This window comes from Mauremys reevesii, linkage group 14, assembly GCF_016161935.1.
Source record: "Mauremys reevesii isolate NIE-2019 linkage group 14, ASM1616193v1, whole genome shotgun sequence".
NCBI classification, from domain to species: Eukaryota; Metazoa; Chordata; order Testudines; family Geoemydidae; genus Mauremys; species Mauremys reevesii.
The window spans coordinates 38916340-38938395 of NC_052636.1; the positions used below are offsets into that span (position 1 = coordinate 38916340).

General features: G+C 51.1%; 1 long non-coding RNA gene, 1 other non-coding gene and 1 pseudogene across 2 annotated transcripts; all 3 read right to left on the minus strand.

Annotated features, from left to right (window-relative positions):
- LOC120381606 overlaps positions 1-22056 on the minus strand; it is a 259643-nt pseudogene that overhangs the window by 197752 nt on the left and 39835 nt on the right.
- Positions 4529-4600, minus strand: TRNAA-UGC. Its single transcript has one exon. It is a non-coding gene; the product is annotated as a tRNA-Ala (tRNA).
- LOC120381633 lies at positions 16748-21489 on the minus strand. Its single transcript, XR_005588110.1, has 3 exons — positions 21331-21489; positions 19441-19483; positions 16748-16784 (listed from the first exon to the last, which is right to left on the minus strand). It is a non-coding gene; the product is annotated as an uncharacterized LOC120381633 (long non-coding RNA).

Below are 22056 nucleotides of genomic sequence, written 5' to 3' on the forward strand. Positions count from 1 at the left end.
CTCTAATAGATTAGTAAGACATGATTTCCCTTTACGGAAACCGTGTTGACTTTTGCCCAACAGTTTATGTTCTTCTATGTGTCTGACAATTTTATTCTTTACTATTGTTTCAACTAATTTGCCCGGTACCGATGTTAGACTTACTGGTCTGTAATTGCCGGGATCACCTCTAGAGCCCTTTTTAAATATTGGCGTTACATTAGCTAACTTCCAGTAATTGGGTACCGAAGCCGATTCAAAGGACAGGTTACAAACCATAGTTAATAGTTCCGCAACTTCACATTTGAGTTCTTTCAGAACTCTTGGGTGAATGCCATCTGGTCCCGGTGACTTGTTAATGTTGAGTTTATCAATTAATTCCAAAACCTCCTCTAGTGACACTTCAGTCTGTGACAGTTCCTCAGATTTGTCACCTACAATTTGGCAATGTTTATGCTCCTTTCTAGGATTTGACTTCCACTTTTAAAGGAAGTCTTTTGTCTCTCACTGCTTCTTTTACATGGTTGTTAAGCCCTGGTGGCTCTTTTTTAGTTCTTTTACTGTGTTTCTTAAATTGGGGTATACATTTAAGTTGGGCCTCTATTATGGTGTCGTTAAAGTGTCCATGCAGCTTACAGGAATTTCGCTTTAGTCACTGTACCTTTTAAATTCTGTTTAACTAACCCCCTCATTTTTGTATAGTTCTCATTTTTGAAATCAAATGCCACAGTGTTGGGCTGTTGAGATGTTCTTCCCACCACAGAGATGTTAAATGTTATTATATTATGCCGTTTATTTCGAGCAACTGCAGTTATTCGGGAGAGTACAGACAGGCAGACTTTCCCCTCCCAAGGTAGGTCTCGGTTAGATAAACAATTAAGGCAAGCATTTATACCTTTTGTGACATACAGTAAGGAGCAACAACTGCATTTTGTTTGTACATATTCCTTTCTGATAGCTTACTTCTCTCAGCAATTTCTGCTACAATCTGCATTCTATTCTTATCTAACACAAGGTCGAAAACCAGCATCTCTTACAGTTCTTTTCTGCTCGCCCACGCCCTGCTTGGAAGTCTCCCGTTATTAGCTGTTAGTTAGCTTGGTAAATATCAAGTCCCTGAGAAAACACAGTTATACGAAGCAAAACAAAATCACAAACAGAAATGTCATTGGAAATTCAAAAATTAAAAAGGAAAATGCAATTCCCATCACTTCATTGTATCTGGGCCATTCCTGTATCGAGAGTACCCGCTAAGGGCCCTGTGTGCTTATGGGAAACCTGGAGGAACTCATAGCAGAGCCTGGACATGAAACTCAACTGCTCCCAGGTGCCGCAGTAAAACCCTTTCCCTGCTGTGATGTTGATGATTTTATGAAAATATGCTAATGGGTGTGAATATAATGTAACTGGAACATGCTTCATGCAAAAGGTCTCTTGTGCAGTATCATTACAAAGCTTATTATCTACTGTGTGTGTTCAGCCTATTTGTATGAACCGATCTTTCCTGTATCTGAAGCTAGAAATATGAACTATAACTCTGAGGTCCTGTTGTAATGATGCAAAGTGTGGGCCATTAATAGTGGTTTGGACTCTTGATGGCTCCCATTAACCAAGACAATTGACTGGAGATGGCTCTGTCCTGCACCATCTGTGAGTCAGGCCAGGAACAATGAAGGCTTGGGGTCTCACAGGTCATGTCACCTGGTACAGGAATCCATCTTAAACCTGGGGCTTTTCCCCAGGAGAGAGACAAAAGATTCCTGCCTTGTACCAAAGCTGTATAAGGGGGTGGAACAGAAAAAAGGTGGCTGCAGTCATGAGAAATCCCCTAGCTACCACCTGAGCTGGAACAAGGACTATACCAGGTGCAAAGATTGGGCCCAGACAAGAAATAAGTCTAGTCTGCAAAAGAAGCTTGTTGGAAGATCTCTGAGGGTGAGATTTTATCTGTATTGAGTTTCATACTGTATTAGTCTTAGACTTGCATGTTTTATTTTGCTCTATGGAGAATACAAACTCCACAGAGAAGGAAAAGTTAATGCCTTGGAAAAATTTGTGTGTGTTAGAGTGTTTTGGAACCACTCTCCTATAGCTTCTTTTCTCTGATTTCCTTTAGAAAATCTGAAGCAGGGAGCAGAAAACCATTGTCTTTTCTGAGGTGTGAGCTCAGGACCTACTGAGTATGAGACTGACATGCTGCCAACTATGCTAAGAAGGCCCAGGAAAATGTTTAGGCTCAGTGCATATAGGACCCTCCTACAGCAGTGACTGGAGCAGGGAAGGAGCTGGAAGAAGCAGGGAGATCTGGTGCCCACAGACCTGTCCTGGCATCTTTCTCAGCAGCAAAGAAATCAATTTGCCCTTCCAGTGAACAATCTGCTGGAACTAATGGCAGCACAGGGGCGATGTTTCTAAAGTATGCACCCACCTCTACATTTTAGAACTTACTCTCCTTTTTCTACTATAGCACTTTGTGTATGAATTAGGCAAAACAAACTACACAGGTAAGAGAAACAAGGGCTTGAGAGAAAGCTTGAACTCATAACCCCAACCGATGGCCCCTCTGCACTAACCAGTTGCACCCCTGTAGGTGTTTTTTAAACACATTTGGGAAGCAGGCAGTTATCAGTCTCTGTGGTTCACACCTTTGCCTGGTAATTGAAAGGCTGCTGGTTCAAACTTAACTCAAGATGCGGCTTTTCAGCAATGAGACTCCAGTGCATTTTAACAGGAAGAAAATCTCTATTCTGGCTTTGCCCATTAGACTCCTTCTCATCTTCTCCCCCTCCCCCAGTCTCTTTCCTTCCCCACTGGGGCCATGCAGAGAGGAGCCCCAGTCAGTCTTTGTCACAGAGAGTCTGTATCCCATAAAGGGAGGGAGGGGTCTCTCTAAAACATTGATAATGAGGAGGGGAGTGGTGTGCGTGGTTAGGGGGAGACAGGATGGAGAACTAACAGTGGGGCACAGAGAGATTCCCCCAGATTGGGGAGATCCCCTGCTGCCCCCCATCAGCCAGCTGTGAGAAGAACAACTGTGGTGGTGGGAGGGTCTCCACATGCTGCCCCCGCCCCAACTGCCAACTCTGCCAACTGTGGCAATGGGAGCTGCAGGGGTGGAGTCTGCGGGTAGCAGTGCGCAGAGACGCCCCCGGCCCTCCAGCTTAGGGGCTGCAGGTTGCTTTCGGGAGATGCCCGAGATAAATGCTGCACCCCTCACCCTCTCCTGCAACCCCAACCCCCTGCCCCAGCCCAGACCCCACATCTGCACCCAAACTCCATCCAAGAGCCTGCCCCCCACACTGCCTCCTTCACCACAACCCCCTGACTGAGCCCAGACCCTGCACCCAAACTCTCCCAGAGCCCAACCCCTCTCCCTCCCACAACCAAACTCCTTCCCAGAGCCTTACACAGGTGTGTGGGGCAGGACTTGGTCCCATTCTGGGCACCACCAAAAATTATACAAACCTGCCACCCCTGTCCAATCTTCTGCTGATGCACCTCAGCCCACACCCATGCAGGGTTTGAAGCTTTCATTGCTTAAATTCCAGGACACGGAGGGATTTCAGCTCCCCTTTGCTCAGAGGGAAACTTCACCCCACTCCTAACCAGGTTCTTGTCCATGGGATCACTGTAGGGGGCTGGGTCCCTCGGTGTCTTTTCTCTGTCTAGGACAGGCCAGGGTGCAATAACTGGGGGCATCTGAGCACCGAGGACCTTCTGTGGGGCTGCCATTCCCCTTCCCCTTCTGTGGTCCCATCTGCCATTGACTCCAGCCTTTTTTCTATCCATCGTCAGCACCATCTCAAGCCAGCAGCACTCGCCTCAAAAAGACAGAGTCCTGTGGCACCTTACAGACTAACAGACGTATTGGAGCATAAGCTTCCGTGGGTGGATACCCACTTCGTCAGGTGAACGTAGTGGAAATTTGCAGGGGCAGGTATAAGTATGCAGGCAAGAACCAGTCTAGAGATAAGAAGGTACTTCAATCAGGGAGGATGAGACCCTCTTCTAGCAGTTGAGGTGTGATCACCAAGGGAGGAGAAACTGCTTTTGTAGTTGGCTAGCCAGGCACAGAATTCCCACTCCATTCATCTGACGAAGTGGGGATTCACCCATGAAAGCTCATGCGCCAATACGTCTGTTAGTCTAGAAGGTGCCACAGGACTCTGTCGCCTTTTACAGATCCAGACTAACACGGCTACCCCGCTGATACTCAAAAAGACAGTGTCCCCTGCTGGGAGTAAATCATTGACCCCTCTCCTCCCTGAGCACTGACTGCCCCTCTGTTTCCTTGCCTCTCAGGCTGTGCAGATGGGACCTTTCCCTCCAGTGCTGGAGGATTCGCCCTTCTCATCTACCATTGTCCCAAGCAGCACAGCGGATGGGAATCTTAAATGTACTGAGGTGACTTAGGAGCAGAACCCACCCCCAGACCTTCCATGCAATTGTCACTTGCCCCTCACTGAGCAGGACTGAAACTGGTGCAGGGAGACTGGTGGGCCATATCCCCTCTGGGCATGAGCAAAGCAGCAGGGTGAAAAAATGATCATGAAGATGCTGGGGATTGAACCCAGGGCCTTGTACATGCAAAGCATATGCTCAACCACTGAGCTACATCCCCTAGCAGGTTGTGTTTGCTATGGGTTACACTCAGAGCCCTCCTGTTTCCAGAGCATCCAGTGACCTATAAGCTTCACGAGAAGCCCGTTCCCCTCTCTGAGGACCAATCCTGCTCTCCTGGAGGTGACTTGTTCATAGGGGTCACTTTTCAGCAGGGCCAGATTCTATGTGTGGGGCAGAGAGAGTGGATGCCCTGGTCTCAGGGTGCAGAGATACACTCAGCCATCTCCCCTGCATTGGGTTGGGGGTGCTGCAATCGCCTGCTGCAAGGTCATGGTGGGGGATGCTGTGAGCAGCTCAACACCTCACTCTGGTGGCAGAAGTGGTGTGCGGAGCTCCAGGTGTTTCTAGGATCTGCTATTTCCACCTGCCTGTAAACTCCAGCTTTCCCCAGCACATTCACTGCGGTTCAATTGGGTCAGTTTCCATGGCTGAAGAGCAAAGAATGGCTCCCAGTTTCCCTTCTATCGGCAGCAGGATTAGCCTGTGTCGGTGGTTAATGAGGTGGATCTAGTTGTAGATTGTTATTCGTTCCCCACCTTGACAATTCACACAGTCCCTTTCCCAGGCAGATTCCCAGTACCTCAGTGATCCTGGTAGCAGGGTTGGGTCCTGAGATTTTCAGGGTTCTTTCCCTCCACCTGGAGTGAACTCAGCTTTTCCCCATCCCAGACAATCCATGAAATAACAACAGCAGCATAAAGAAAGAGGAGGTAAAAGCAGCAAAGAATCCTGTGGCACCTTATAGACTAACAGACGTTTTGCAGCATGAGCTTTCGTGGGTGAATACCCACTTCTTCGGATGCAAGTAGTGGAAATTTCCAGGGGCAGGTATATATATGCAAGCAAGAAGCAAGCTAGAGATAACGAGGTTAGTTCAATCAGGGAGGATGAGGCCCTGTTCTAGCAGTTGAGTGAAAACCAAGAGAGGAGAAACTGGTTCTGTAGTTGGCAAGCCATTCACAGTCTTTGTTTAATCCTGAGCTGATGGTGTCAAATTTGCAGATGAACTGGAGCTCAGCAGTTTCTCTTTGAAGTCTGGTCCTGAAGTTTTTTTGCTGCAGGATGGTCACCTTAAGATCTGCTATTGTGTGGCCAGGGAGGTTGAAGTGTTCTCCTACAGGTTTTTGTATATTGCCATTCCTAATATCTGATTTGTGTCCATTTATCCTTTTCCTTAGAGACTGTCCAGTTTGGCCGATGTACATAGCAGAGGGGCATTGCTGGCATATGATGGCATATATTACATTGGTGGATGTGCAGGTGAATGAACCGGTGATGGTGTGGCTGATCTGGTTAGGTCCTGTGATGGTGTTGCTGGTGTAGATATGTGGGCAGAGTTGGCATCGAGGTTTGTTGCATGGATTAGTTCCTGAGCTAGAGTTACTATGATGCAGGGTCCATAGTGGAAGGGAAAGAGTGGGAGGGAACATCTCACGGCCAGGGCTGGATGTGCCCAGAGCCCCCTGCTTGCCCATTGTTTCCATGGAATTTGGCCCCCTGCTTTGCACAAGGGACAGAGAAAGATCTTGCTGTTCCTGTGTCTGTGCAAAGAAAATTGTGCTTCTGTATGAAAAGAGAGGCGGGAAATGGGCCCATGATGGATTAAGGATTAAGAGCAAAGGACAATGATGGGAAGGTTCACAATTGACTCAGTAGTTGCATACAAAGGTGCACGTTTGGCAGTTACACTGGGAAATTCTGGCTCCTTCTGAGGCTCAGGTTGGCCACCCCGGTCTAGGTGTAGAAGTTACAACGTTTAAACTTGAAAGAGGGGCCAATTTCCCCATCATTTCACACCTTTACACCCAAACACGATGACTTTCTGAATGAACCCTCCTCGTTCAGCCAGAAGATCTTGGGGTGGATGTAGGAGTCACTGGGTAAAAATCTCTGGACTCTGTTCTGAATCAGGTCAGAGCAGAGGTACCTAGTGATCTAATCTGGCTGTAAAATCTATAGATCAACACCATTAATATGAAATTAATCCTCAGAAACGGCTGTTCCCCAGCCAGACCCCAGCCTATTGAGGAAGGGAAGAAGGAAGATGTCCTTCTCCCCCTGGAGGAACTGGGCTCTGCGCTTTGGACAGAAAGGAGGGGAAGGAAATGGCCACACGATGGCAGCAGAACCTAAGAAATGAAACACTTATGTCCACACTGCAATGTAACACCCAGGGCCGCCCCATACCAGCTCAGGCTCCCGGGGCTTGGGCTGTGGGGTGGTAAATTTGCAGTGTAGACATCTCGGCTCAGGCTCAATAACGGGCTCTGAGACCCCACAAGGCTGGGAGGGAGTGTAGCAAGTAAAAAAGGTAGAACGGCAGTGGAGTATTACCCTAGTCTCAATGGCATTTCTCCATCGGTCTGTCTGCTTTGGGGCAGGGACAATAACACATCCTGCTGCATTCGTTATTTCAAAGGGCGGTTTAGGATTTTCATTCTCACACATGGTGCACGAAGCAGGACTCAACCCTCAGTGTAAACTAAATGAGCCGCCCATAGATTCTGGCAACCACAATGAGCATTTGGTGTGAGAGCTCAGACCTGCCCCTGTCCCAGAGGGTTGGGGTCATCTGTGAGGGGACTGGACCACTGACCTATCAGCTCCTAACTCCCAAACTTTCAGTAACTCTATCCTCAGTGCCTGTGAGTGTAATTTAAACCATCAAAAGAGTCATAGTGGGCTAGACCATAGTCTGGACTTCGGGTCTGGAAAAGAGCTGGCACAATCCATAGACCAGGTTGTTATATAAAATGCACATGGATTTGAACCCTTCACATACAGTAATGGGAAAGTTCTTGGTTCAGGCTTGTAGCAATGATGGAATAAACTGCAAGTTCAAATCAAGTCTCTGGAGTCAATCCGCAGCTGGGATGGGTCATTCAGTCCTTTGTCTAGAGCTTCAGTTTGTAGCAAAGTCCCTCCAGAGGTATGAAGCAGGATTGGAGACAAGGCATCAGCCTTTTATAGTCTCTTGCCATGTGGTCTTTGCTTTCTTTGTCCCAAGGATACTCTATCCAGCACGTAGCATAGAAAAATATTAGAGTTCTGTCCATAGGCAGGTCCCTGCATACCTTGCTGAGTCGAGTCACAAGGCATATCTGCCTTCTCTCAGTGGGTCAATTGTATAGTTGATGGTCCTTAATGGGCCATCAAGCAGGCTAGGCAGAACTGACTCCAACTTGTCTGGGGTGTTCCCCGGAAGCAGAGCACAAGTTTGAAATATGGACAGAACAGAGCCAATACTTATAACGTCAACTACAAAAATGATACACATCTAGAGATAGCATCATTATAATCAGCCAATCAGAACCTCTCCATAGACCCCTTACATGACAACCTTTCTACAATACTGGCTACAAATATAGCACAGCGGTCGCAACGGTGATCTATACAGTTACAGATTATGTCAATAACATCACAGGAGGTGACATGGCATCAGTGAGACTGATAGTGGAGTACTGCCTCCAGTTTTGGTGTCCTCAGTTTAAAAAGATGTTGTGAAACTGGAGCTGGGGCAGCAAAGAGCCACCAAATGTCCTGAGGGCTGGAGAAAAATGCCTTCTAGTGAGCTATTGAAAGAGCTCAACCTGTTTAGCTTATCAAAAGAAGATTGAAAGGTGGCTTCATTGAAGTGTTGAAGTGCCATATTGGAGAGAAAATAGTGGGTATTAAAGGGCTCTTGAATCGAGCAGAGAAAGGCATAACAAGATCCAATGGCTGGAAGGTGAAAAGAGACAAATTCATATTGCAACTAAGGCACAAATATTCAACAGCGAGGATGATTCATCACAGGAACAAGCTACCAAGGAAAGTGGTGGATTCTCCATCTCCTGATGTCATTTCATGAAGACTAGATGCTTTCTGGAATGTGTTTGCCCCAAAAGTAGTTATTGTGTCATACAGGAGGCCTGTGATATGCAGGGGGTCAGATTAGATGCTCTAATGGTCTCTTCTGGCCATAAAGTTGACTCATTTCTGAAAAACTGAGTGTAGCATTGGGAGCAGCGTCTGATGTTTCCCTGTCTAGCCGGCTTGCTGCCTAGAACGAACGCTCCTTGAGTGGGGTGATCCACAGGGAGTAGCTCAAACCTGCAAAGTGCCTGGCCAGGGGCAGGACATTAGCCCAGCAAGGGAGGGGTGTGGCAGTGACATCACAAAGGCCTTTTGCAGGACCTCAGCCTATTGGTCCACGGTGGTGGGGAGGTGGTGACCTCACAGAGAGATGCTGACATCAGCCAGGCAGGACAGGGGCGAGGGGCCAGGGAAACCTCAGAGACCCCTGTGGCTTTGCTCCAGCAAGTCTCCTTCTCCAGGTCTCTCTTTGAGGACTGAGAGAGTATTCGGGTTCACGGATGTGAGCGTCAGGAGGAACCTCTTTCGAGTTTTCTCCTTCCCTTGTAGTGATTTTGCTAGAAAACAGCCGTCCCTGTTTAGAAGGTAAGAGCCTCCTCAAGGTTTGAAACCTGTTCAGTCTGATCCATCTGGTGAGAGTTGAATTCTAGGCATGGAAAACACGAGCTTAAGGAGGCAGAATTTTATTGCGCACCTGGGATTTTGTCCCTTAGAATCACTGGGGACATTAGGGTTTGTCCTTTTTGTTTCACCTTTTCCTCCATCCCTCCCTCCCTCCTTTCTCTTCGTCTCTTGCTTCCTTTGTCCTTTCTCCTGTTCCCCTACTAACACCAGGAGGGGAGTGTGTGTGTGTGTGTTGTGTTGCGGGGGAGTGCTCTGCAGCTCCCACTGTGGGAGGTACACCCAAAAATGTGGGGCTGAAATAGTGCTCGGGCAGTGATCCCCACCAGTGACCTGGGCCATCCTTTGGGCTCTCTGGTGAGAACCCTCAGCCTCCCGTCCTCGGTCTCTACCCTGATTGGCTGAGCAGGGGGTTATTGACAGGGACGAGACTCAGGTCCTTGTTGGTCTCTTTTAAGACCAAGTAAATAAGTCAGAACCAGTTACATGTTTGATAAATTTTGCTGCTTCTCTGGAGGGCCACCCAGAGAATTCGGGGGCCTGGGGCAAAGAAATTTTGGGGGCCCCTTCTATAAAAAAAAATTGCAATACTATATTCTCCTGGGGGCCCTTGCAGGGCCCAGGTCAAATTGCCCCACTTGCTCCCCCCCACGGGCGCCCCTGGGAAAAATAAACCTTCCGCATCTCGGCACAAACCCAGTTTTGAGAAAACTTCTTTACAAGGTATCACTGGTTCTCAGCATCCGCTAGTGCTAACAGGCACTAAAGCTCATTAAAAAGGTTGGACAAATATTTTCCATCAAAACTTTTTCTGGATCGAAAACTAGGGGTTTTTAAAAACCAGAAAAAAAATCACAGACAATGTCTGCTTTCCTTCAAAATTTGTTGTGGTTTTTTTTAATTGAAAAGCTGAAATTAGTCTGCCAAAACCTGAACGAGGTTTGAGGTTGGAGGTTTCAGAAGTATGCTGCTTGCTGTATTTGATTGTTTAAAGAAACAATAAAAAAAATTCTGCTTAAAAAAAAATCCAAAACTTTTGAACCACCTCAGCTTGTAACCAAACGCCTGAGCCCATCCAGGCAGAGATTTTTCCAGGTTTCTGATACTCTGCTGGCTTCCTTGACTCATATCTGTCTCCATAACTTTGGGTTCATTTAGGTTAGAACATAAGAACAGCCATACTGGGTCAAACTAAAGGTCCATCTAGCCCAGTATCTGTCTACCGACAATGGCCAATGCCAAGTGCCCCAGAGGGAGTGAACCTAACAGGTAATGATCTCCTGCCATCCATCTCCACTCCCTGAGAAACAGAGGCTAGGGACACCATTCCTTACCCATCCTGGCTAATAGCCATTAATGGACTTAATCTCCATGCATTTATCTGTTTCCTAGAGACTGGCTCCATGGGGTCCCTCACACACTGGAGACGGTTACTGTGGGTTTTTCTTTACTATAGCTTATGTACATACTCCACAAACTGAGCATTTGAGCTTGTTCCAGAATCTGGGATGAGCCTATATTGTCAAAACTGAAATGCTCAAAATAGCACATGCATGTGAATGGACACAGGGTGCTAAAATTAAATTAACCCGGGTTCTCAAACTGAGGTCAGGACCCTCAGGGGTCACGAGGTTATTACTGGGGGTCGTGAGTTGGCAGCCTCCACCTCAAACCCCGCTTTGCCTCCAGCATTTATAATAGTGTTAAATGTGTTTTCAATTTATAAAGGGGGGGGGGCACATCAGAGGTTTGCTATGTGAAAGGGGGCACCAGGACAAAAGTTTGAGAACCACTGAATTAACCCCTCTGGAGCCTCAGGGAATGCAGGGGAGTGGGGGTCTCCCTTGGTAGGGTTGGGAAGGACATTGCTCGTCTCATGTGATCCCTCCCCCAGTGGCTAATTTTAAATGAAGCTCCCCTCCCCTGACATGAATCTCCCTATGGCACTGAAATTAAATACAGACTATAATTTGGCATTTGAGAAGTGAAAGGGATGGGAGCCCTAATGGAAAAGCTAACAGCTTGGCTCGTCTGCAAGCCTCAAACTGCTGAATGAGCTTTAGGGTAGGGAAGGCTGTGCCTCCCAAACAGCCTGGCCCTGCCCCCTATCTGACCCCCACTCATCCTGCTCCTTGTCCCCTCACCATCCCACAGAGACCCCCCCCCCTGTCCCTTGACTGCCCCACCCCCTTTCGACCCCCGCTGAGTGCTGACAGACCCCCTCCAGAACCCCCACAATCCACCCCCATTCCCTGCCCCCCCTCCGTGTGCCCTGACTGTCCCCAGGACTCCCTGTCCCTTAGCCAACCCCCCTGGCCCCAGCCTCTTACCCCCGGCTCCCTCCTCACCCGGAGCTTCAGCGCCTTGCTGAACAGCTGCAGCGTGTCTCCGGCGGGGCCTGAGCTCTGCCCCGCTCAGAGCCGCATGGGGAGGGGGCGGGGCTGTGAGATCCACGCCGAGCGGAGGGAGCTGAGCTCAGCCTGAGCTCGCAGTGCCTCCACTTTACCACGCAGCTCTGAGTGGGGCGGGGCTCAGGGGCCCTGCTGGAGCCACGCTGCAGCGGTGTCCAGGGACGCTGTTTGACGCGCTAAGGCTCCAGGAGCTGGGCGGAGACGGGGGTAAGGGGCTGGGGCGGGAGCCTCCGCTGTTCTATTGGGGGGCCCTGTGGAGCCCGGGACCCGGGGCAAATTGCCCCACTTGCCCCCCACTCTGGGTGGCCCTGCTTCTCTGCATTAATGGTCTCTGAGCAGTTCATGATTCTCTCTAACATTGCAGTTCTCCTCAAATACTTGCTGAATAATTACTGTCACTGTTGTTGGTCTGGAGCTCATCTGAGAGCACTTTATTCAGGTCATTCAATGTCTGAAATTCAAGATCCGATGGTTAGTTTGAAAATCTGAGCTCTTGGGTCCTATTCCCAACTCTGCCACTGACTGGCTGTGTGACCTAAGACAAGTCAATTCTCCTTTCTCAGCCTTAGCTTCTCCCTCTTTCAAGTAGGGATAATAATGATCCGCTCCTACCTACCTCACGGTGCGTGGAGGCAGGGCCGGCTCTAGGTTTTTTGCCGTCCCAAGCAAAAAAAATTTTTGGCTGCCCCCACTTCAGCCCTGGGCTCCCCCCTGCACCTCCCTGCCACCCCAGACCTGGGCTCTGCCCCCTCCACCCACATCCCCTGCCACCGCAGCCTTGGGCTCTCCACTCCCAACCCGCACCCCCCTGCAACCCCAGCCTTGGGCTCTCCACTCCCAACCCGCACCCCCCTGCCATCCCAGCCCTGGGCTCTCCCCGCCACCTGCACTCTCCTTCCACCCCAGCCCTGGGTCACTGGTAACTTGCTCCCAGGGTGGGTCATTCAGCAGGAATTTTGGATGTGCACAGAACACAGACAGGATTGGTTCCCATATGGTTACAGAGCTGCAGTAAAGTTTTCAGCTTGTGTGATTGGAGGAGATCTGGATGCATATTATAAGACTGTCCTCCATAAATGAGGAAAAGCTGAGGTGCCTTTATTATTCTTTTGTTCCACTCTTTCTTTCTCTGGGGAATTTGCCAATGCAATATCACTGTCTTCCTTTTAAACAAATAAAACAAAAACAACAAAAAGGCAATGGCTGTTGAAAATTGCAATTCCAGTCCTAATAACCCCTGGGAAACATTTCTTGCTCAAATTTATCCTACTTTTTCTACAGCAAATGACAGTGGATCAGCCTATTTGATTTGGGAGAAATGAAGTAACAGCTGCCCAAACTGAGCTGGAGAGCACTTCTGGATGTTGAGGTGTTCAAATCTGGAAGGCAGGTGCTAGATTCCCTTTCTGAACATTAACTAAATCTGGAAAGGAAAAGTCAATATGTGCTTCCACGGCTCAAGAGTGGAAATCCTCCTACGTGCCTGGTGCTGTATCTAGAGCTGCCCAGGTCCCATAAAGCCTCCCCTCCCTCACTTTTCATTTTAAATTCTAGTGGGATCCACGTACCTCCCAGGCTTCAGCTAGAGAGGGGCCCTGTCCATTCAGTCCCCCCAATTCCTTCTTTGGGGGCTGCCAGGTGAGGTCACACCAGTATCCCTCAGCCCGTCTGGGGATGTCTTCTGAAGGGGATGTCTGGGGCAAAGCTTTCTAGTCCAAAACATCGGTGGCTGGAGGGGGGGCTCCATTTTCAGTAGTTTAATGTTTGGTACTGCAGTGAGTGACTGCTGGGTGCAGTGATATAGTGACCCCTGGGGCTTTGAATGAGGCTTTACACTTGGGGGGGGGTGAGGGGGCAAGTGGGGAGCAGGTGGGCGAGCGGGTGGGCAAGTGGCAGGTGGGCACAGAGGTGAGCAGTGAGCCAGCAGGGGCTCTAGGGGTGGGCATGGGGGTACCTGGCTGGGGAGGGAGGAGGTGAAAGGAGGTGAGTGGTGGGTGAGGACTGACGAGCAGGAGATGCAGCAGGCCAGTGGGGGGCTATGGGGTGAAGAGGGGTGTGACGGTGAGATCTGGACACCCTATGGGGGCCGTTTCTTCCCCCTCCCCCCATCTCCCAAACCTTCCTTTTCGGCCCACTGCTGTTACAGTGAGGAGGCGCTGGGGAAGGAGGGTTTGTTTCTGTGGGGCGGGCGGTGCTGGGGGGGTGTTTCCACAGGGATGGGTGGCACTGGGGGTGTTTCAAGGGGCTGGGTGGCATAGCCAGGGCGGGGCAGCTCCTGGGGCGGGGCTCTGGCACAGGCCGGGGCGGGGCAGCTCCTGGGGCGGGGCTCTGGCACAGCTCGGGGCGGGCAGCTCCTGGGGCGGGGCTCTGGCACAGCCCGGGGTGGGGCAGCTCCTGGGGCGGTGCTCTGGCATAGCCCGGGGCGGGGCAGCTCCTGGGGCGGGGCTCTGGCACAGCCGGGGCGGGGCAGCTCCTGGGGCGGGGCTCTGGCACAGCCCGGGGCGGGGCAGCTCCTGGGGCGGGGCTCTGGCACAGCCCGGGCGGGGCAGCTCCTGGGGCGGGGCTCTGGCACATTGTGACGCAGGAGCCCGGGCCCAGCAGCTGCGCCCTGGTGGCCACGTGCTGCCGGCGGCGCGGGTGCCGCCCGGGCGGGCGCGGGGCCGCGGTTCTCAGCTGCAGCGGGAGCTGCCCCCGGCCCCGCTGGGCTCCAGGTGGGGCCCGAGCCGGGGCCCGGGGCTCCCCTGGGTGCGGCTGGCGGGAGGGGAGGGTAGAGGCCGGAGCTGCAGGCGGGGAAGGGCGGGGGGGACAGGCGGGGGGGTTGATCGGTCTCTGGGCACCAGGGGAGCCCCGGGGCAGAGTGTGTGTGAGTGTCCCGGGCCCAGGCGTGCGCATGGGGGGAGCCCCGGCACCCCAATGCCCTGAGCCCCGGCTGGGGAGGCTGCTCCCCCCCCCTCCCGTGGGGGCTCCGGGGCGGGGTGGAGGCTGCGGCGGCTGCAGGCGGGTGCTCGGCCCCCCCGGGAATGACCCGCTGCCGGCAGCTTGTGGTGCCTCCTCCGCTGAGCTTTTCCCTGGGGGTGGCCTGGGCGCAACTGCGATCAGCTGTTTGCTGGGCAGGAGCTGCACTGGGGGGGGAGGAGCCAACCTGGGGCAGGCAGGAGAACCCCGGGCTCTGGCAGAAAATGTGGGCCTGAAGTCCCCGGCTCGGGAGCCCCAGCCACCTTAGTGGCAAAAGTTGCAGGGCTGAAGCCCTGACCCCCCTCTGTGTGGAGCTGGCCTGAGCCCCTCTCGCCCCATCCCCCCTGTGGAGCTGGCTCCCACTCTCCGGCTGTGGAGAAATTCAGCCCAAATCTCCCCATGTTGGTATCTCCATTCCCCCCCCCCCCCCATCACCCAGCCATGGATGGATTTAGTCCAGGAGGCAGGGTCAGTGTTGGCCCCATTGGGCAGGTGGGATCTAGGGCACAAGGAGGTGAAGTGACTTTCCCAAGGCTAAGCAGGGAGTCTGTGGCAGAGCAGAGACTCAAACCCAAAACACCTGAGCCTGAGTCCTGTGCCTTAACCACAAGGCAACCTTCCCACGGAAGGAGAGGGAACCTTCTCTGCCACTTTAGGGCTTGGCTACACTTAAAAATTTGCAGCGCTGCAGCAGGGTGTGAAAACACACCCTCTCCAGCGCTGCAAATTGCGGCGCTGCAAAGCGCCAGTGTGGTCAAAGCCCCAGCGCTGTCCGTTATTCCCCACAGGGAAGTGGAGTACGGACAGCGCTGGGAGAGCTCTCTCCCAGCGCTGGCGCTTTGACTACAGTTAGCGCTTCAAAGTGCTGCCGCGGCAGTGCTTTGAAGCGCTAAGTGTAGCCACAGCCTTTGAGGGTGTGGGTGGGAGCAGCCACTAGACAGAGCTGCCAGGAGGTGGGGAGGGGGGTTGGATAGTTGGGGGGGAGATTAGAGGGTGGGGGTCTCAGGAGGGGAAGTCAGGGGACAAGGAACAGGGAGGCTTAGATAGGGGTTGGGTCCTGGAGGGCAGTTAGGGGCAGGGTCCCAGGAGGGGGCAGTCAGGGGACAAGGAGCGGGGGTTGGGGTTCTGAGGGGGCAGGAAGGGGGAGGCAGTGGATGGGGTGGGGCTAGGGCGGGGCTCCTGGGTGCACACCCTATCGAAACAAAGCTGCGCACGCCTATGGTCACGGGGGTGAGCCACTTGCATCCTTTTCCTGTTTGTGCCATTTCTTTCCATCTCAAAACCTGAGAACAATTCTTGTTGTATCGGGAAACAGAGACGAGACAAAGCTGCAGTGAGGCGTCCTGGTATAGTCCCAGACCGCTGCTTTTATTCTCTTTCTTACAGACTGGTTCTTAGCATTACATGATTGACATCACACAGGTTACTTATTACTATATGATTGATACACCTGTTTACTTCATTCTAATTGGTTAAGGCTGGTTCCCATCACCGGGCCATTGTCTTGTGTGACTAAGCTAGCATAGCAGAAAGTGCATACTATACTGTTCTAATGAACGGTTCAATGCAGAGACAGTGTGGCTTGCCAGCACTTGTACCTACATCTCACCCTTTTTTGTTTTGTTAACATGACTAATACTTACGAGGGGGCCCTGGGTTAGTCCACGGACAGCCCTTAATGAAGAGAGAAACAAGTGAAGGGACACACTGGATGCCGCAGCAAAACAGCACGAGTAACAGTACAGTGAGTCCCCCAAAGGTGACAAGCTGATGCAACCACCCAGTGTTAGGAAGCCATGAGGAGAGCCAATCCCACCATCCCCTGAAGGGGTCTGGATTGTATCTGATTTGATCTGTTAAATTTTTAATTATCTTGAGTTGATTTTCAACTGAATGATGATGATCAGAAATATTAAAGCAACACATATTATTAACCTTTTCACATCCATAATGATGCAGCATAAGTAAATAATCTATAGCCGCTCTAATACATGTTCAGCCTGCCGTGATAAAGCTTTGACCTGCCCCCAAGTTATGGCAGTGTTAGGTGTGCCACGCTTTCGGGCCTTGTCAATCTTGTCCACCCTATCCGTCAGGGTTAGACTGAAGTCCGGAATGGGATTCTTTAGCCCCTGATGCCAGGCCATCTCTCCACAGCTTCACAAAGCGAGCGGGAACCCACACAGGGCCGGTTTCAGTTGACACTGCTGCGTAGCCCCGGCCCCAGGTGATGAGTGGCACAGGCAGGCTCCACTCTGGTCCTGGCAACTTGCGATATATCACCTTCGGCGCTGGAAGGGGCTCGGTCTGTCTATAATGGCGCTGGGCTCTAGATAAAAACTGATTATTAAACAAGGTTAAATTTAAATGATTCAGAGTAAACAAGACACGAGCCAGCCATTCTTCCTTATCTGGTAAGGATAGGGGCACTCCTCCTTTTTGTTTTTGTTTAGTAAGGGCCTCCTTCAGGGTACGGTTAGCCCGCTCAACAATGGCCTGACCCCGGGAATTATAAGGAATGCCGAATTTGTGGAGAATGCCCCACCGGGCACAAAATGCGGCCATGGCGGAGGAACAGTAAGCAGGGCCATTGTCGGTTTTCAACTCAGCGGGGCTGCCCATTACCGCAAAACTGCGAATTAAGTGATTACAAACATGTTTGGTAGCCTCCCCTTTTTGGGCAGTTACCCAAGTGTAACCAGAAAATGTGTCGATGACAACGTGCAGGTATTTCCAAGGGGAGAAGGGGGGAAAAAGGGTAACATCCATCTGCCAAAGTTGATTGGCTCCGAGACCACGGGGATTTACCCCTATGGGAGGACCCTGTGGGTTAAGGGTGCATTGAGGACATTGTTGAACAATACCTCGAGCATCAGAGAGAGGGATCTGAAATTGTTTAGCCAATGCCTTGGCATTTTGATGATGTAGAGCATGACTTTCTATAGGAGTACAAGGGAATGCCCTGAGTTGGGCATCCGCCTGGGCATTGCCTTCTGTCAACATGCCAGGGAAAGGTTGGTGGCTTCGAATATGAGCAATAAAAAACTGATCGGTACGGGAATGAATGAGATGTTGCAATGCTAAAAACAAAGCTAGCAAATTTTTATCTAGCGCTGGTGATACATAGCTACCACTAATATTTGAAACAACATTGGCTACATATAAACTATCAGTGATAATACTAAACGGTTGCATAGAAAAATGATTAAAGGCTAAAATTACTGCAGCCAGCTCAGCACGCTGGGCGGAGCTTTGGGGTAGGGTAAACAGAGAACACCAGTGGGTAGTAGATGGGTCACGCCAAGAGAGAACCCCACGGTTTGGACTCCCATCCGTAAATACTGTAAGCACATCTGGCAGCGGGGTTGGGGAGAGTAAATAGCAAAAGTTAAGGGGTAATCGCTGCGTCATGCTGAAACGGGGGTCCTTCAAAGTGTGACAGGAGAAGACCCCAGTAAAGGCTGAGCATGCACACTGAACCTCGGGGTTAGTTTCACAAAGAGTTTGCCATAAATGCAAGGGGATCGGAAGTACTATTTCAACGGGATCAATGCCTAAAAGGACCCACGCTCGCTGGCGTCCCTTGGTGATAAGGGAGGCAAGCATGGAGGGAAGGGGAGTAAGGGTATTTGCTGGGGTGTGGGCGAGATAAAGCCATTCAAGGATTCGTACCGTCCCAGCCTCGGGTGCTTGAAAGAGGGCGGCACAAGGTTGGGTCACCCCTTGAAGACAAGCGAGACGTGGAGGCTCGTTATCCACGGCACGATCCACCCAAACCTTTGTGAGAGATTGATTTACCTGCTCAATGGCATCTAATTGTGTTTTTGTGAGAGAAATGATATCGGAGGGGTGATGCCCCTGCCGAAGAGCTTCAAATAATGGACTTAACATGTTGGTATCAAGGCGATAATAGGGACGTACCCAATTAATAATGCCCAGGACTTGTTGAAGGGTGACGTAATTAATGTTGGTTTTCAAGGCAATTTGCGGGATAATTGGAATGGAGTAGGCGGCCATCATTTTATGTCCCAGATAAAGGAAGGGCTCTATACATTGTACCTTTTCTGGGGCTATCTGAAGGCCGTATTCCTGGAGCATATTTTGCAGGTCAGTTTTCCATGAAGGAGGGAGTTCTGGTCCGGCTATGAGGATATCATCCATATAATGGTAAACCTTAAGCATAGGGTACCGTTTGCGAAAAGGTAAGAGAGACTGATTTACGTAATATTGACAGAGGGTGGGGCTGTTTAGCATACCTTGGGGAAGAACTTTCCAATGGTAGCGTTCTGTTGGCTGACTGTTATTCAAAACAGGGATAGTAAAGGCAAAGTACTTTCGATCACGGGGGAGGAGAGGAATAGAGAAAAAACAATCCTTAAGATCGATTACTGCTAACTGATAATCATGTGGTATAACATTCGGATTCGGGGTCCCACATTGAAGGGCTCCCATAGGTTCCATAATTTTGTTTATAGCTCGGAGATCATGTAATAATCTCCAGCGTCCAGATTTTTTCTTAATAACAAAGACCGGAGTATTATATGGGCTAGTAGTAGGTTCAATATGTCCCTCGGTTAACTGTTCCTGAACTAATTCTTTAAGGGCTATTAATTTTTCCTGAGGGAGTGGCCATTGTTCAACCCACACTGGGACGTGGGTTTTCCATTCCAGGGGGAGGGCAGTGTGTGAAGAGCATTGACGTGTCATGGCACAACTAGGGAGGCTCCCAGCTGAGACAATAGGTCTCGCCCCCAGAGATTAAGATCAATTGGCAAAATGCACGGACGAATTTTTGCAACCTCTCGCCCTTCCTCACTATCCCATACTGAGAGCCAATTGGTGCTTTGTCGGGAAGATTGCGGGCCTCCCACTCCCCAAACAGAGGGGGAAATTTCGGAAGGCCAGGAAGGGTCCCAATGCTTTTGTGCAATTACTGAAACATCCGCTCCAGTGTCTAGCAACCCATAGAGCTCCTTACCGTTGATGATATACTTACGGGTCGGTTTGTGGGTTCGGATGTGTTGTAATACTGCAGCAATCTGTGGATGAAAAAGGAGACCTTGCTCCAGATTAACGCGAGTAGAACCAAATCCGCCGGCACGACTTGCTTGGCTGGGTCTGGCCGGCGCTGTGTAAGGTAAGATTAGCAGTTGAGCCCAAGAGTCCCCCGCCTTTAATTTGAGGGGAAGGTGACTCCAAATTTGAACATAAATAATCCCGGTGTAATCAGAATCGATAACTCCGGGCACAATCATAATAGACTGACTGCTGGCAGATGAGTGAGGCAAAATCAATCCAAATGTGTCTGGGGGAAGCGAACCAGAAAGCTGCGTAGGCATGAGGAGTACGTCACCAGGGAGAGGGGATTGCATATCTACTGCATTAATAAGATCCAAACCAGCACTGCCTTTTGTGGCTGGTCGAGCAGCTGTGGCAGGCAGAGCTCCCTCCTTTAAACCGGGGCTGGAGGGGGGCCCGGTCGAAAGTTTCCCGAATTATCTGGGGTTGAGGAGCGACATTGATTAGCCCAATGATATCCTTTATTACATTTTGGGCACTTTTTAGAAGGACGGCCCCCGGTGGTGTTAGTTCCGCCCTTATGAGCACCACCTCCTGGGGCTCGGCACTCCTTTTTGAAGTGTCCGGGTCGCTGACAGTTAAAGCAGTTACCCGTAGGTTTGTTACCTTGACGGATTGCTCCCGCCAACAGTGCCATAGCGTGGGTCTGAGTGCCCACTTCGGCACATGCCTGCAACATGTCAGCGAGTGTGTAATTAGGGCGGTGAATGATAGTTTGGAGAATTTTCCGACAGTCAGCATTGGACTGCTCATACGCTAAGCGTAAAAGGAGTTCCGTCTGAGCGTCCGGATTGTCAATTTGGCGTTGAACAGCCTCCTTGAGGCGATCAATGAAATGATGATAAGGTTCCGTAGCTTGTTGTTTAACATTTGTGAATGATCGAAGGGGCTTGCCAGAGGCCGGAACGCGCCTAAAGGCTCTTTGAATGCACATTGCCGTGCGGTGAAAGGATTCCATGGGCAGTATAGATTGTTGTTCTATGGTGGCAAAAGCTCCTGTCCCATATATTTGCTCAGCAGTATTCTGCGCGTTACCGAGTGCTAGGGCTGCCAACCTAAACTCATTATCCCATACCACGTACTGTGCAGGGGAAAGGATCATACAAAATAGATGTTTCCAATCCTCCGGGATCATAGTATAACTATTAGCGATCCCTTCTATCATACCCTGCACATAAGTGGAACGCAGCCCAGACTCACGTACCGCTTTGTTAAGCTCCCGAAGAATTGAATACGGGAGGGTGGAGTGCCGAGCTACCACCTCACCTGCCTCATTGGGAGGGTCATAAGACAGAGGAAACATCAAAGGGATTTCTCCCTCCCATTCTTCCAATAAGGGGTCCTGCCCGCTCGCCCGCGCCGCCGCAAGGGCGGCACAGACAGCACCCTGATGAAGGGACTTCTGCCCCAGGGCGTCCACCACTGGTGTAGAAGTTTTTGGTGCTAACAAAGGGGCTGGAGGGAGCACTCGGGGATAGGCAGGAGGTGCCTCCACCAAGAGCAAGGGAGGTGCGGAGGGGGACGCCTCTTTTCGTAATCTCCCCACCGCAGCTGAACAGTGCTGCCACAACAGAATATGTTGGATCTCGGCTTGAGGTTCCCTAAACAACGCCTCTCCGATCTTTATCCAATCGGAGTGATCTAGGGAGCCTCGGTTCGAGTACCATGGGCACTTATACTCAATCACTCGGAGCAATTCCTCCAGGTGCCGTAACGATACTGCAGTACACCCATCCTGTTTGATAAGCTTCAATAACTCTTTTGCATGATCTTTTTGCTCAATGGATAAATCCCCCCCCATACTCACGAGGGAGCGCGTTGCGCTGAGGTGCACCAAGGCTAAGCCAGCCGATGAGTCGGGGGTCCTGTGTCTGGATCACGTCGGGGTCACCAGATGTTGTATTGGGAAACAGAGACGAGACAAGGCTGCAGTGAGGCGTCCTGGTATAGTCCCAGACCGCTGCTTTTATTCTCTTTCTTACAGACTGGTTCTCAGTATTACATGATTGACATCACACAGGTTACTTATTACTATATGATTGATACACCTGTTTACTTCATTCTGATTGGTTAAGGCTGGTTCCCATCACCGGGCCATTGTCTTGTGTGACTAAGCTAGCATAGCAGACAGTGCATACTATACTGTTCTAATGAACGGTTCAATGCAGAGACAGTGTGGCTTGCCAGCACTTGTACCTACACCCCCCGCCCCTGGGGGGCTGAGTGAGCCCCCCCAAACAGCCCCAGGGGTCAATGGGGGGCGGGGCCAGCAGCAGCAGAGCCCCCCCGCTCCCCTGGGGCTGCCCCGCCTCGCCCCGCTCGGGCTGGGGGCTCTGCCATGGCCCCCACGTGAATCGCTGCTCCCTGCCCGCCAGGCTCGGCTCCGGCCACAGCAGCGGCGGGTGCCCCGGGGAGCCCAGCTGGGCTGGGGCTGGGGGAGGTTGGGGGGAGGTGAAGCTCCAGGCAGGGGCGGCTCTAGGCACCAGCAAAACAAGCTGGTACCTAGGGCGGCAAAATCTAGGGGGCGGGAAAA